Source organism: Lissotriton vulgaris, chromosome 7 (genome assembly GCF_964263255.1).
Source record: "Lissotriton vulgaris chromosome 7, aLisVul1.2, whole genome shotgun sequence".
Taxonomy (NCBI): Eukaryota; Metazoa; Chordata; class Amphibia; order Caudata; family Salamandridae; genus Lissotriton; species Lissotriton vulgaris.
In genome coordinates this window covers 895426100-895440533 of record NC_141695.1, presented here as the reverse complement: position 1 = coordinate 895440533, position 14434 = coordinate 895426100, and the positions used below count along the sequence as shown (strand labels likewise).

The window sequence follows — 14434 nt, the reverse complement described above, 5'->3', positions numbered from 1 at the left end:
TGGGAGGCCTAAGCCAGCTGCCAGCCTGCCTCCTGGCAGTGAAATTCATCGCTGGAACTGAAAACATGTCAAGAAGGCTCCAGCTGCTAGGAGACATATTCCAGTCCTCGGTGAGTCTGCTGTCCAGTGACAGAAGTCTGTCCTGGGCCGCTGCTGCAAACGCCAGTCACTGGCTCAGTGACGGAATTCCACACAGTGATTTTTGACAGCCTGGAGAAAGCAGAAGCTACTGCTGGGAGGGCCTTGATTGGGACACCACCGGCTGACCAGTAACCAGCCCCTCGCTGCTTAGTTCCTTCCAAAACAAACTCCCCGCCTTCAGCAGCAAGACGTGAAGTCACCTCCGCAGCGCCATGTATGGCTTAATGTGACAGGGCTTGTGACGGTAGTAACCATGCACTACCATGAAGTCAGGCTGGCAGAGAGCGGCACTGCGGACATACTTACGATACATTGTAGCAGCCTTAGCTCAGCTACAAGCACCAAGCAGGCAGGAGCAGCGCATGCATGCACAGGTGGCGTGCGGCCAGCTGCCACACTTATGATTATCATTTTAGGCAGCGCTTCACTGAGGCTGAGACTAAGCAAATGCATGACAATTCACTTCGTTAGGTGATGCAGATCACCACACTAAAATGCGCTAGTCTAACACCTGATGCGTGGTACTTTGAAGGACTGCAAACATGCAGAATCACCATTTTTACTGTGGCAAGACTTGGTTCCCCAATTGGCGAGTACATGATTACGTGCTGACTCCTCATCTGTGCTAACTCCTGAATGATGCAACCAAAGTGGGCACTCCAAGGTATCAAACAGCTTGTTACATTAAGCGCGACTTGGATCTCAAGTCGAAAATAATGGAACTGGTTGCAGTGTGCAAATTTACAAAGCTGCCACCATGCTACATTTAAAACTCCTATGCCTTTTCAGGCACACATGGAGCCTGTTCTATGAGACCGCTTTCTGCCCTCCTGGAGAGACCTGCCAACGACTCTCAGAAAGGAGAACAATGTGCAATTGTAGGCCAGGGAGGTGTTACATCCTCCTGTAGGAAAACACTTGGGTGTTAGCCCCTAAAGGCAGGCTTTGAAGGAGAAGCCACCTTTGAAGGGCAGATGTGTCACACCAGGGAGCAGGACTGCCCCATTGCTTAGGCAGGCAAGCTGGCATGGGAGTGAGGTCCCGGGTTTTTAGAGACCCGGTGGTGCCAGGGGATCACACCCGAAGACCTCTGAGTTCTCCCTGTTCTGGACTTACAGAAACACAGAGTCTTCTAGTTGAAGTCAGTGATCGAGTTTTATTGGCTGCAACCAAGTAACATGCGTCCTAGAAGTACGACCACACGGGCCGTAAGTTCTCAGGAGACTGTTCGTTTTTACAGAACCAGCTTTCTCCTTATATACACAAATAATGGCTGTAGGCAAGAATTCTTGAGTTTATGATATGGCTATACAAATATTTCCACAATAATACAAAGAGCGAAGTCATGCTGGTCAGCACATATTTTAGATGTCCAGTTGGTGATGGATTACCCCGCCAGATCCAGAACTCCCATCAGATATCGATGAAACACCAATAAAGTCGAGCACCCTCCCATCATAAAACGGGTTGTAAACAAGAATCATGGACAGGTGTATGTGTATGGGAAACAGGGTCTGTATGTAGTGGATGGTTTATGGCATGTTGTGCCTTGATGATATCTTGCTCGGCCACTGGGCGAGGAGCTGCCCAAACAGGCTTGGCTGGAGGCAGTGAAGGCAGCTTCGGCCAGGTCATGGGGAAGTCAGCTACAGAGGACGTGTCCTTTTAGATCAAGCTTGGCTTTAATCAATTGACTCATATGAGGGCAAGCCATAAGATGGATGCCGTTTACAAAATGGAGTCCGAGGGTTCGGGACGGAAACTACGATTTAAGGGTGTTAGCATCACTCGATCGTGACGCAAATACATAGGGATAATGTCCTGATCATTACCGGTTCGTAGATACCAAATTCGTCACGGTACGACGATATTTTATGACACGAGTATTGGACCTCGATATCTGTAAAACAGCGGGGTCCAGATTTGCAGTACCACAGACCCTCCTTTTGCCCTCATATTAGGCAATAACTTACACTAATCTGAGTCCAAATCTGTATTGATGAATTCACAGAGATGCTGCTGTAGCATCATTCTGTTGCTTAATTCGTCCCCTGACACAGGCTTCCTTACACATGAAGTGGCGCAGAGGCCACATATTGCAGGAGCGCACTGCACAAACAGACAGAACATAAACAGAACGGCTAAGATCATCCCGATGAAGATCAGAGTTTTCCATCCCCAGGCAGAGATCAGTTCCCAGAACCACCCTAGCAGAGACCAGTCCCCTTTCTCTGTGTGAAGGGAGTCGGAGATTTTGTGTAATTTGGAGATGGCCTGGTACACTGTCGGAGCATTATCAGGGATGAAAATGCAGCAACTAGATTGGATCACTCTACATACACCACCACGGTCTGCAAGTATGACATCTAGGGCAACCCGGTTCTGAAGGGTCATAAGTCGATCCGACTGAAGCTCAGCTGTTAAGTTGCTAAGGGCACCGGCCGTTTCAGTCACGGCGGATTTAACTATTCTTGTCAGTTGTCGAATGTTCCTGCTGTTCACCATGGGCCCCCAAAATGGCAGAAAACCCTTTGCGAAGTCTCCAAACTCCTGACCCGCGGTGTCGTCTTGACTCACGACACCCCTAACCATCCTTGTCCGATGGTAATCTGCCCCGGCCGTGTAGGTGGGTGGCAGCAGAAACGAGATGAAACATGTGCCCGAGAAGTCAGGGGGCAACCATGTGTAGGCTTTGTCATGGCAGACGAAATAGGTGCCTTTAGCCGCCAAGAATGGAGGGGAAGTTCGGGAGGCAAACACATACGTCTCCGTACATATGCTCTTCCCCAACTGCGCTTTGGGATCCCTGCCAATACCTTGCAGACATAAGTGACCTTGGTGGGGTACTATCCAGACTGGGGAGGATTTCTTTGATTTCTGGCTCTCACTTAAGGAAATCCCATACTTGGTGATGTTCCACCTGCTGTATGGGGTAAACTCATCTTTGGGGGTTGCTCTAACCGTGTCAATATCTCTACTCATATTTCGGATCCCTGCCACTAGTGCCTTATTGTTTGAGTTCTCCCCTCGAACGTAGGGTTCAAGGGAATACAGGAACATAGTCTGGAAAGCCCACAGGGAACCGAAATAACTGAATGGCAGGACAAAGTAAGGGATGCCCTTATCTGCAGTGTGTGGCATGAGTCCACATATCCAACAGTTCGATGTGTTCATAATAGACTGGTGCTGGTGTAGGAGCTGGACAAAGGAGTTATTTGCGAATTCCAGTCTTCTGGCAGACTCGTGTTCAGGTAGAAGGTGAAAGGAGTGTGTGGGATCAGTGGGAGAAGGTGCGAGTTGTGTGTTGTGTATGAATGGAACTCGAAAAATGGACAGAGCAAAGCCAGTCAAAAACATTATTATACTACACAACATTAAGATGCTTAATACTAGAGTTCGTCTTCTTGCCATTATAGTACATATTTTCTTTTCAAAGGTCATGTGTCTAGCAGGTCTCTCAACCCCTGGAAACTCCATCCTCTGGTTGCTGCCCGCGGTGGGAGGTTGCTTCTGCCAAGATGTGCGCTCTGTCCAGTCCGGGGTGATTCCCTCAGACTGACCAGAACCGTTGACCTAGGCGTCCCCGGCTGCACTCCTCAGACTTCAACCGCGGCCTTAGCAGCAGAACCGGATGGCGGTTCGAAAATCAAAAATGAGCTAGTTCCCTGGGCGAGAGAGCTGTGGAATCAAAAATAGTTCATGGGAAGAGGGGGGGAAAATCGCACAAATTCGGTTAAGTCAGTTCCTCGGTTTTGGCCTCAGATTATATCGTTCCTTTCCAGGCACGGCGTGATCTTCAAACAATGTCTCAGGTTCTGTAGTGTCCAACTGCATCGACGGAGGCACAGATCCTTGCACGATACAATCACTCTCTTTGTTGGTACCAGTTCCTTTTAATCGTGCATCGCTGAAGGGGACAAAACGTGCTACAACCTCAGTCTCTGAGTCAGCGACTCCTTGCTGGACCCATCGGTCGTATGGAAGGGGCAACGGGACCCTTTTGCAGTGGGCGCCGTGCACCCAATGTTTCTTTCCGTGGACACGTACTGCAGAGCGGGTAGACAGTAAAACCTGGAAAGGTCCGGTCCAGCGAGGCTCCTCGTTCTTGGTACGTCTGAAATTCCGAATCAGGAGCCAGGTTCGATAGTGTGGCCTGGATCGTCAGACGCCGGTGGAGAGGAGCTGTGGACCTGTTAATGTAAAGTATGCAGTTTAGTTGTCAATTCGTGCAAATAGTCAAACAGTACAGGGTACTCGATCTCATTGAGCTTTCTTGGCCTCGGTACTCCCCATATATTAGCTGGGCGCCCAAACACGATTTCGTGTGGGCTAAGTCCCAGTCTAGAATGGACAATCATCCTGGTAGACAGGAGTGCTAAGGGCAGGGCATCTGGCCACTTGAGGCCTGTGCTGGCTTGGATCTTGGCCAGTTTCAATTTTAACGTGCTGTTATAGCACTCTACTAATCCTGCCAATTGGGGATGATTTGCAGCATGGAACTTTTGGCGGATGCCTAGACACTCACACACTCTCTTCATCACTCGTCCCACAAATTCACTTCCGTTATCACTCCAGACAATCCTAGGCATCCCGAATCTAGGGAAGAATTCCTTGACAAGGGCTTTGGCAGTTGACAATGCAGTGTTGTTCTTAAGGGGGTACGCTTCCACCCACCTGGAGAAGGCGCAAACGACAACAAGGACATATTTCAGGTTATTGCACCTCTCCATGTGAATGAAATTGAGTTGCAAGACCTCGAACGGGTATGTTGGAGGGGCGAAATGACCAGCTGGGGTTGGGGTTCCCCTACCGGGATTGTGTTTCAAACACACCATACAGTTTCTGACCAGATTCTCTGCACATTTTGGGATACCACTATTCTGCCATACCGGGGCCAACAGCTTGCATATTCCTTTCACGCTGATGTGTGCCATTCCATGGGCCATCGTTACCACCGCGAGTACATAGGCGTTAGGTAACAACCATCGCTGATGTTCTGACAGTTCGACCCAACAACCATTCGCGTCTAACCTACCCTTGCTTTCTCTCCATTCATTCACCTCTTTCTCGGTAGCATCAGCTTGTATAGACTTTACACTTTCAATGGTGTCTTCACACATACCCACATCAGGGGTCCATCTAGCAGGACCTACAACATACATCCGACTCATTGTGTTCCTTGCAGTCTCTTTCGCGACCTCATCGGCAAATGCATTCCCTCGGCCAACATCATCTCGGATTTTCTTATGCGCGCTACACTTCACGATCGCAACCTGTAGGGGCAAGGTCAGTGACTCGAGAAGATCGTGTACTAGCTGGCCATGTTGTATTCTTGCACCATGTGACGTCAGGAACCCACGTTCACGCCACAATCTTCCGAAACTGTGGCCGACGCCAAAGGCGTACTGACTATCAGTGTACACATTCACTCGTTTTCCTTTCGCCAACACGCACGCTCTTGTGAGTGCGACTAGTTCTGCTGCTTGTGCAGAATTCTGGGGGATGCGAGCTGTCTCTACAATCGTGTGTAATGTTGTCATGGCATATGCTGCAGTCGTATCCCCATTTGGCAACTTGATCAACCCATAAATTATCATTACAGTCAGGGAAGGGAGTGTCCTGCAAGTCTACTCTCCCTTTGGTCTCTTCCTCTGTCCTAAAGCAGCAATCATGTTTGTCGACCTTATCTGTCTCTGCTGGTGGAATGGGTAGTAACGTAGCGGGGTTGAGTGTATCACACCTCTTTATGTGAATGTGGTTTGCTAACAGGGTCAATTCGTAGCTGGACAGTCGAGCACTAGTTAGGTGCTGTCTTTTCGTCCTGTTCAGTAGGATATCTACTGCATGTGGGACCATAACTGTCAGAGTATTATTCATGACTAACCCAGCCGACTGTCGAATACAGACAGCCACTGCGGCAGTGGCCCTCAAGCAACTCGGTAATGCCTTAGCTACGGGATCTAGAGTCGCGGAGAAGTATGCACATGGGCGTTGTTTGTCCCCAAAGTGCTGTGTCAAGACCGATAATGCGCACCCTTCCTTCTCATGGACGTATAATGTAAACGGCTTGCTGTAGTCGGGATTGCCTAACACAGGAGCCGAACATAATGCTTCACGCAACTCATGGAAACTCGCCTGACAATCTTCAGACCAAGGCAAAGGATTGGGTGTGTCTTTACGCATTAATGCCAGCAAAGGTTTGGCCAACAGTGAGAAGTTCGGTATCCATTGTCTACAGTACGATGTAATGCCCAAGAAGGCACGCACTTCTCTTTGTGTCCTTGGGATACTCAATTCTGCAATTGCCTGTATTCTTTCTGGGGTCAGTCTCCTTCCCTCCTTCGATAAGATGTGACCTAAGTAGGTTACTTCTTGTCGGCAAAATTGTAATTTGGAAAGCGAGACCTTGTGCTTCATGTCACATAAATGGCGCAACAAGGACAACGTGGCTTGCTTGCAAATCTCTTCAGTATCTGCAGCGATCAGTAAATCGTCTACATACTGAATCAGCGTCGCGCCACCAGGTAGAACAATCGTATGTAGTTGCGTTTTCAGAGCCTGACTGAATATTGATGGACTCTCGCAGTAGCCCTGGGGAGCGCGTCTGAAGCGGAAGCTTCGACCTCCTAAATTGAAGCCGAAGATGTCTCTGCTCTCTTCGGCGATCGGGATGCTGAAGAAGGCATTCTTCAGGTCGATCACTGAAAACCAATTGGCTGAGGCTGGAACCATTGTCAATAAGGCAGTAATGTCGGGGACGACTGGAAACTGTGGTATAACGATCTTATTCACTTCCCTTAGGTCGATTACAAATCGGTACACAGGGGGCTGTGAAGGATCGGTACGCTTTAAGACAGGCAAAACAAGACTGTTGCAAATGTTGCCTGTAGTCTCTTCGATGACATCTTTCGCAATTAGATCGTGCACTATTTCTAGCAAAGCCTTTTCACATTCTTTTGACATTCGATATTGGGGAATACGTGGCAACCTGACATTAGTTTTCAATGTTATGACATATGGTGCTATCTCCAAACGACCTACATCATTTGAACCATTCGCCCAAAGCACATCTGGAAGAGATGACAACTCAGTCGGAATGCTCTCCTTTGCCAAATACATCGGGGAAATCACTTTCTTACCAAAGGTGAGTTGTACTCCCGAAGGAGAATAGTATAAAGTCGCATATAATCTCTTCAGTAAATCCAAACCTAACAAATTTTCGCCACAACCTGTTGTAAGAATGAGGGGTGCTTCTAATTCGCATGGGCCAACAGAAAGGGGCATGGGATTGGAGATCGGGTTTCTAACAGGGGCGCCAGAAAAACCTACTGAAACATTCATTTCGCCGGACAAAGGTGCGCCAGGAAGTTTTGAGTACATAATCGAACTTTTTGTAGCACCAGTATCCAGCAGAAATGGCTCCGACACTCCGGATGTAATCACCTCAACATAAGGTCCATTCTGATCTACTGGAACTGAAACAACTCCCTCTCTTTGTCCATGGCTGTCCTAGCAACTATTACCCTCATTCTCGTTTTCTGCGTAATAGTCATCTGCATAGTACTGAGCTGACCTGGAGGACGCATTATTCTGTTGGTCAAAGCTGTTCATAGAATTCTGAGGCGGAAAAGAATTGGTGTTCTGGGGGAAGTTTCCACGGCCCCTACCTCTAGGAGTCGGCTGAACACCTCTACCTCTTGCGCCGGAGGCACCGTTTAAACGTTGTGCAAGGGCTTGGCAATTACTTTTGAAATGACCCTCTTCTTTGCAATATGCACATTGATTCGGGCCATATGGAGAACGCTGGTGGGAAAACTCGTTCCCTTGCGCGTTTCTCAAATACTGCTGCGGTTGCTGATAATTGGGCTCGCACTTGCACTTCTAGGAGTGCGAGGCGGATACGCTTGCTGGAGAAGAACTTTAGTCTTTAGTTCTTTAGTCTTCTTCTCTGACTTATCTAGCTCGTCTTTGCGTCTATTTTCATAGTACTGGGCTGTGGCTAAAATCTGTGCTGACGTGGAGACAGCCCAAGCACTTTCCGAATCTTTCAATTTATTGCATAGTTCAGGAAGCAGATTATGTACAAATTTGTCTACAAACAATCTTTGGCCACCCTCGGTAGCCATGTCCTGACCACTGTGATCGGTGAAAGTCTCCTCAAACCTCGTTAAAAAGTCAGACACATTCTCATCTTTCTTTTGCTTGCATGCAGATAGCTTGTCCCAATTTACGCGTAATTCAGGCATCAATGTTTTCATGTACGCAATAATCCTACCGGGAAGATCTGCTATTAAAGGCTCGGGTTTAGAACCACCAACTTGTCTGGCATCAGTAGCCGTAATATTAGCCCATGAGTCACCTAGTTCTTGATCATGATCCGCATGACGAATTTTACTCCATAAAGGATGCGGAACAACGTTCCCAAACAACATGTCTATATCTGCTAAATTCATTATACATGAGCTGGCAGTCTGTGACAACTCCTTGTAATATCCTGCTGGGTTTTTACGGGGATCGGGTAGTGTCTGTTTGAGTGCTAAAACTTCGGATCTTTTCCAGGGGACATGTACCCATACACGCTGGAAATGCGGTGGAACAGGCGGTTGCGCGTTCGCATCGCCTTCCCTCCATACCGGGGGAACCTCTCTCATGGGGTACTGTCGCGCCCTTTTCCTACCAGACACATCGTCCTCATCAAACGATCTAGGGCTGTTTCCCGTGCTCCTATAAGATAACAACAAATCCATTGCTTTCTCAACGTCTGCGCCTATAATCATGCCTTCATAAAATTTGAATCGCATGCGGGCTAGTTCCTGCATTCTGCGTTTTGGGTCATTGTCTCGTACATCTTCCCAGAGGTATACACACATTTCCTCAAATACGTATCTTTGAGTGGATGGATCCCACTGACGGAAAACTTCCATAACAGACTGAAGATCATACCTTACAGTATCAGTAACCCATTTGCGTGCTAACTCATTCAGTACTTCTCTTTCCTCGTAGTCGGGTAGTTGACTACGCAACTGTCTACGTTCTGGTTTAGGGGTCGTTTTAGGCGACCCAAAGAAGGGCGAGAATAGACCAGTGACAGTACTTGTCACTCTCTGTCTGACAGAAGGAGAAGCTTGCGGCGAAGCAGATGCGCCAGAAAAGACAGGCTGATGTAAAGAGGAAGTCGAGGCAACAGCAGAGGAAGTTGAGGCAGTCTATCAACATCCAGCTTTCCAAGTTCATCAATGATAACAATCTTCTTGATGAGACCCAGTTTGGTTTCAGACAGGGACATGGGACGGAGACGGCACTACTAAAGGCCGCAGACGAAATCAGAGCAACCATGGACATGGGAGGAGCAGCAGTCCTAGTTCTTCTGGACCTCTCGGCTGCTTTTGACACGGTCGATCATGTCACTCTGATCGACCGTGTCTCAGCTCTAGGAATAAGAGGCAAAGCTAAAGATCTGATTGCCTCATTCCTAGCTAACCGCCCTCAGACCATCAAGATGGGCAATTTCACCTCCCACACCTTCTCCCTCCCTTGTGGTGTTCCCCAGGGCTCCTTGCTAAGCCCGACGCTGTTTAATATCTATGCGTCGGACCTAGCGAGGGTGATAAAATCTTATGGAATCGCCCTCACTACGTACGCCGATGATACCCAACTAGTATTATCGGTGCACAATAATGGAACATCCGTCTCAGCCAACTTTCAGGAGGGAATGAAGGCGATAGGCTCCTGGATGTCATCTAATTGCCTCAAGCTTAACTCCGATAAAACGGAGGTGATGACATTCGGGAGCTTGCGCCCAGCATGGTCTCCTCAGTGGTGGCCACCTCAGTTGGGGCCCCCACCCCAGCCGGTGGCAAAGGTCCGCAATCTGGGAGTCATCTTTGACAACAAGCTGACATTTCACCACCACGTCAACGCCGTTGTTTCATCTGCTTTCTACACCCTCAAAAAAATTAAAAAACTGCTTCCTTACCTTCCACAATCAGCAGGAAAAACTCTCATCAGCACATTAGTGTTCTCGAGAACCGATTACTGCAATTCACTTCTTCTGAATGCGCAGGAAGGAGTTCTCAATAAATTACAAACAGTACAAAATGCTGCAGCCAGAACATTACTCTCTATCCCCAAATTCTCATCCATTTCCCCGTACATCAGAAAACTCCATTGGCTCCCCATTAGGAGCCGAATCAAATTTAAAGCTATGTGCATAGCTTATAAGACCCTGAACAATACAGGACCACAGTTTTTAAAAGAAGCTCTCCGTCCAGTTGAACAACAAAGGATCTTACGGTCTTCTTCAGCCTTTCTGTTGAAAGTCCCCCGCACAAAAAGGGCCAACTGGGGAGACAGACGCTTCACCATTGCCACGGCCAAACTATGGAACACTATACCTTTCCATATCAAAACTGCCCCCACACTTCTAAAATTTCGTAAAAGCCTCAAGACATGGCTATTCTCCTCCTCCTAACTCCCCTGTATACACATAGCCATCCTCCACATTTAACTCCGCTGTCACCTCTAAGTGAGTTTTGCGAACTTAGCGCCGAGACACCCTTATGGGTATTTGTTTGCGCTTTAAAAATTGCAAAAAATAAATAAATAAAATAAAGTAGCAGACGTAGTATCGTAGTGAATAGTTGGAGCAGTAGGCAAAGTCGTAGAAGTAGAAGGAGTATGTAGCAAAGGCGGCGGCCCTTGAGAAGGCTGCGCCGGAGAAGTAGGAACCAGCGGAAGAGGAGCTGGTGCTTGTGCAAGAGCTGCTTTTCGTGCGCTAGGGCGCGGTATAACAATACGTCTCGGGGGTCCAACAATACTCAATGTATATGGGGGTGGTGAGTTTAATAAATGGGACATTAATGGATCTTTCTCAGGTGTTCCCTTTGAGTCTTGTCCCCCATGTGGTAACATTGGGTAGCATTTATCTATTGCTAGTTTCTTGCTTCTGAGCATTTGCTCACTTTCCTGCTCTTCCTCATTATCCCTGTATGCGATGGCAGCTTGTACCATCGACATACCTCTTTTGTTTTTCTTTGCTAATTTCATTTCTTTCTGTTTGGCTTCCTTGCGCCATAAGCGAAAAGAGTCAAACCTCGCCGGCCGGGCTTTCTTCTTGAACAATTTGACCTCGAGGTTGTCTAATATTTCTGAGTCAAAACTACCATGTTGGGGCCATTTTAAAACACCATCCTTGCGGGTGTATTTCATCCACACTTCGTTATACGTGATAGGACCTACTCCATGCTTTATATATAACTCATATGTTGGAGTTCCAATCGGAGGAACCGGACACAAATCCTCTAATCGGGAGTCCTTACTACAACCAAGACAAAACAAGTTTCCAAGTCTGCTGAGACCAGGCATCTTCGCTCACTAGTCTAGCTTCAAACTTCAAGGGATTATCTAATTATGATATTGTCGTGATTACACGAACCCCTCGGTTTTGGTGCTTGCAAGTACCAATAATACAAACCGTATCTCTGGGATACCAAGACTAAGAACCAAACTAAGAACCAAACTAAGAACTGGGAGACGCTCCACTTATACTTAACTGAATATTGAAGATCGGTGACGTCACTAGAAGACTCGTCTATCGTTTCGCTCTACCAAGGATCACTGGGTCCAAAACAGGGCGATAGTCAGGGCAGCAGTCCTTCGTAGCCGTCGGGACGCGGGGAACCTCGCAGCAAAGACCTTCGGAACCACGTCGACATGCAGGGGTCGCTGAAGTGGCTGGCCGTCCTCCGGAATTTTCACACGAAGCTCCTCACGAACATCTGGCTTGGACCGTCACCGCTTGATATCGCCCTACGTTGGGCGCCAACTGAGGTGCTGGGTTTTTAGAGACCCGGTGGTGCCAGGGGATCACACCCGAAGACCTCTGAGTTCTCCCTGTTCTGGACTTACAGAAACACAGAGTCTTCTAGTTGAAGTCAGTGATCGAGTTTTATTGGCTGCAACCAAGTAACATGCGTCCTAGAAGTACGACCACAGGGGCCGTAAGTTCTCAGGAGACTGTTCTTTTTTACAGAACCAGCTTTCTCCTTATATACACAAATAATGGCTGTAGGCAAGAATTCTTGAGTTTATGATATGGCTATACAAATATTTCCACAATAATACAAAGAGCGAAGTCATGCTGGTCAGCACATATTTTAGATGTCCAGTTGGTGATGGATTACCCCGCCAGATCCAGAACTCTCATCAGATATCGATGAAACACCAATAAAGTCGAGCACCCTCCCATCATAAAACGGGTTGTAAACAAGAATCATGGACAGGTGTATGTGTATGGGAAACAGGGTCTGTATGTAGTGGATGGTTTATGACATGTTGTGCCTTGATGATATCTTGCTCGGCCACTGGGCGAGGAGCTGCCCAAACAGGCTTGGCTGGAGGCAGTGAAGGCAGCTTCGGCCAGGTCATGGGGAAGTCAGCTACAGAGGACGTGTCCTTTTAGATCAAGCTTGACTTTAATCAATTGACTCATATGAGGGCAAGCCATAAGATGGATGCCGTTTACAAAATGGAGTCCGAGGGTTCGGGACAGAAACTACGATTTAAGGGTGTTAGCATCACTCGATCGTGACGCAAATACATAGGGATAATGTCCTGATCATTACCGGTTCGTAGATACCAAATTCGTCACGGTACGACGATATTTTATGACACGAGTGTTGGACCTCGATATCTGTAAAACAGCGGGGTCCAGATTTGCAGTACCACAGGAGGCAGAGAGGGTAAATCATTTGCCAAGCCAGTTACCCCAGGGATGTGTAGCCCGAAGGAGGCTGCACCCTGGGGGCTTTCTTGTGAGAGGGCAGAATTGTGCATTCTGGGATAGGCAGATGCTACACTCCACAGGAAGTGGGCACTAGGTGGGAAGTAACCTAGTAGCCCGTTTGCTACCAATCCCAACCTACCCTGGAAACATTTCCTAAGTATAAAGGGGGCACCCCTGGCACCCTGAACTCTGATCTTTACGGACTGGAAGAAGGACCACTGAGGAACTTGCCAAGAGAGGCTGCACTGAAGAGGACTGCACAGCTAAGCCTGTTAGCTAGCGAAAGAAGGGACTGTGCTTGCTGTGTCCTGCTCAAAGGAGATATATACAAATGACAGTATCCCAACCGGTATTATTTATAGACGATTAGATAGGATATCTATACAGCATTATCCAAAGAGAGAACAAGGAGACTCAATTTGATTATCATATGTGCTCAAGGCATTTATATCAGCATTCAAAACATTTTGGTGTGGGACAAACACAATTACAGTTGGTATCAGCACTGCAATTAATCAATAACAGGTAGCAGCCCAAAATTGTACTAGGTGCACGAGTGCAAAGGTGAGTGGCACTACGGCGATGCAAGTGACAGTGAAGACAGCGTGGACGGTGCAAAGTGTAATGTGAAGAATTATATACAGTGCATAAAAACAATTCAGTTTTCCAATTTCCGTTTTCTGACAGCCACTGAATAGAGGGCGCCTAAATTATCGCTGGGGAGTCGACAGCGTTTCGATCCATAGAAATTGGGATCATCATCAGGACTGTGGGGCTGGAAGCAGTGCTGTATGGGAAAGAGAGGGGGAAAGAATCAAGGGCATGCAGGGACGTGGGTCCATCACGAGTGTGTGAGGGTGATGATGGTGGAGGGCTTACCGTCTGGCAGCTGGAATACATCCACGGTTCAAGGCTCTGTGGTGTGTATCGGGGGCAATCAGGTGCTGGGGGATAGTAGGGTCCCAGATTACATCTAGTGTTCCATCAATGCCTGAGGCCTGGGGGATAAGAGCTAAATCAGATTGCGGATATAGAACCAATTCAGGGTAGAGAGCTTGAGCTGTAATTATACTCAAAGCAGGGCATGCGTGGTAAACCGGAAACTTACCGGAGGTATGGAAGTGGGCTGAGTTGTCCGTGGGAACGCCGAAATAAATCTTAGCGTGGTAATGAGGACGGAGTTAATCAATCTGTCAAGAAGGAAAAACGTTCACGAGGAAGCGGAGGGTAATCGTGTCTAAATGAATAATGGAGGGCGACGTGAAAGATTACCTTCCTGGGTGGACCTGACAAGCGAGTGAAGCGCTGTCCCGGGGTTGCTAGGGCGAACAGGATCCTCAGTAACCAAGCTAAAAAGACATAGGTTGAGGAATCGGCCCGATGACGTGGGACCTGTACGGAGTAATACGACTATCCTGATAGGTGCAGAGGGTGAAGGGGGCAGGAGTCATGTAGTAAGGCACGCCCGGGGAGGGAAGCTGTCAAACCCATGGACAGGTACTGGTGTCA

The 14434-nt window shown here is 47.9% G+C and overlaps 1 long non-coding RNA gene across 1 annotated transcript; it reads right to left on the bottom strand.

Moving 5' to 3' along the window:
* Window positions 1–12076: 12076 nt before the first annotated feature.
* On the bottom strand, window positions 12077–14197 carry LOC147702650 (uncharacterized). Its single transcript, XR_015297238.1, has 3 exons — window positions 14034–14197; window positions 13805–13923; window positions 12077–13712 (listed from the first exon to the last, which is right to left on the bottom strand). It is a non-coding gene; the product is annotated as an uncharacterized LOC147702650 (long non-coding RNA).
* Between the last annotated feature and the right edge of the window lie 237 nt (window positions 14198–14434).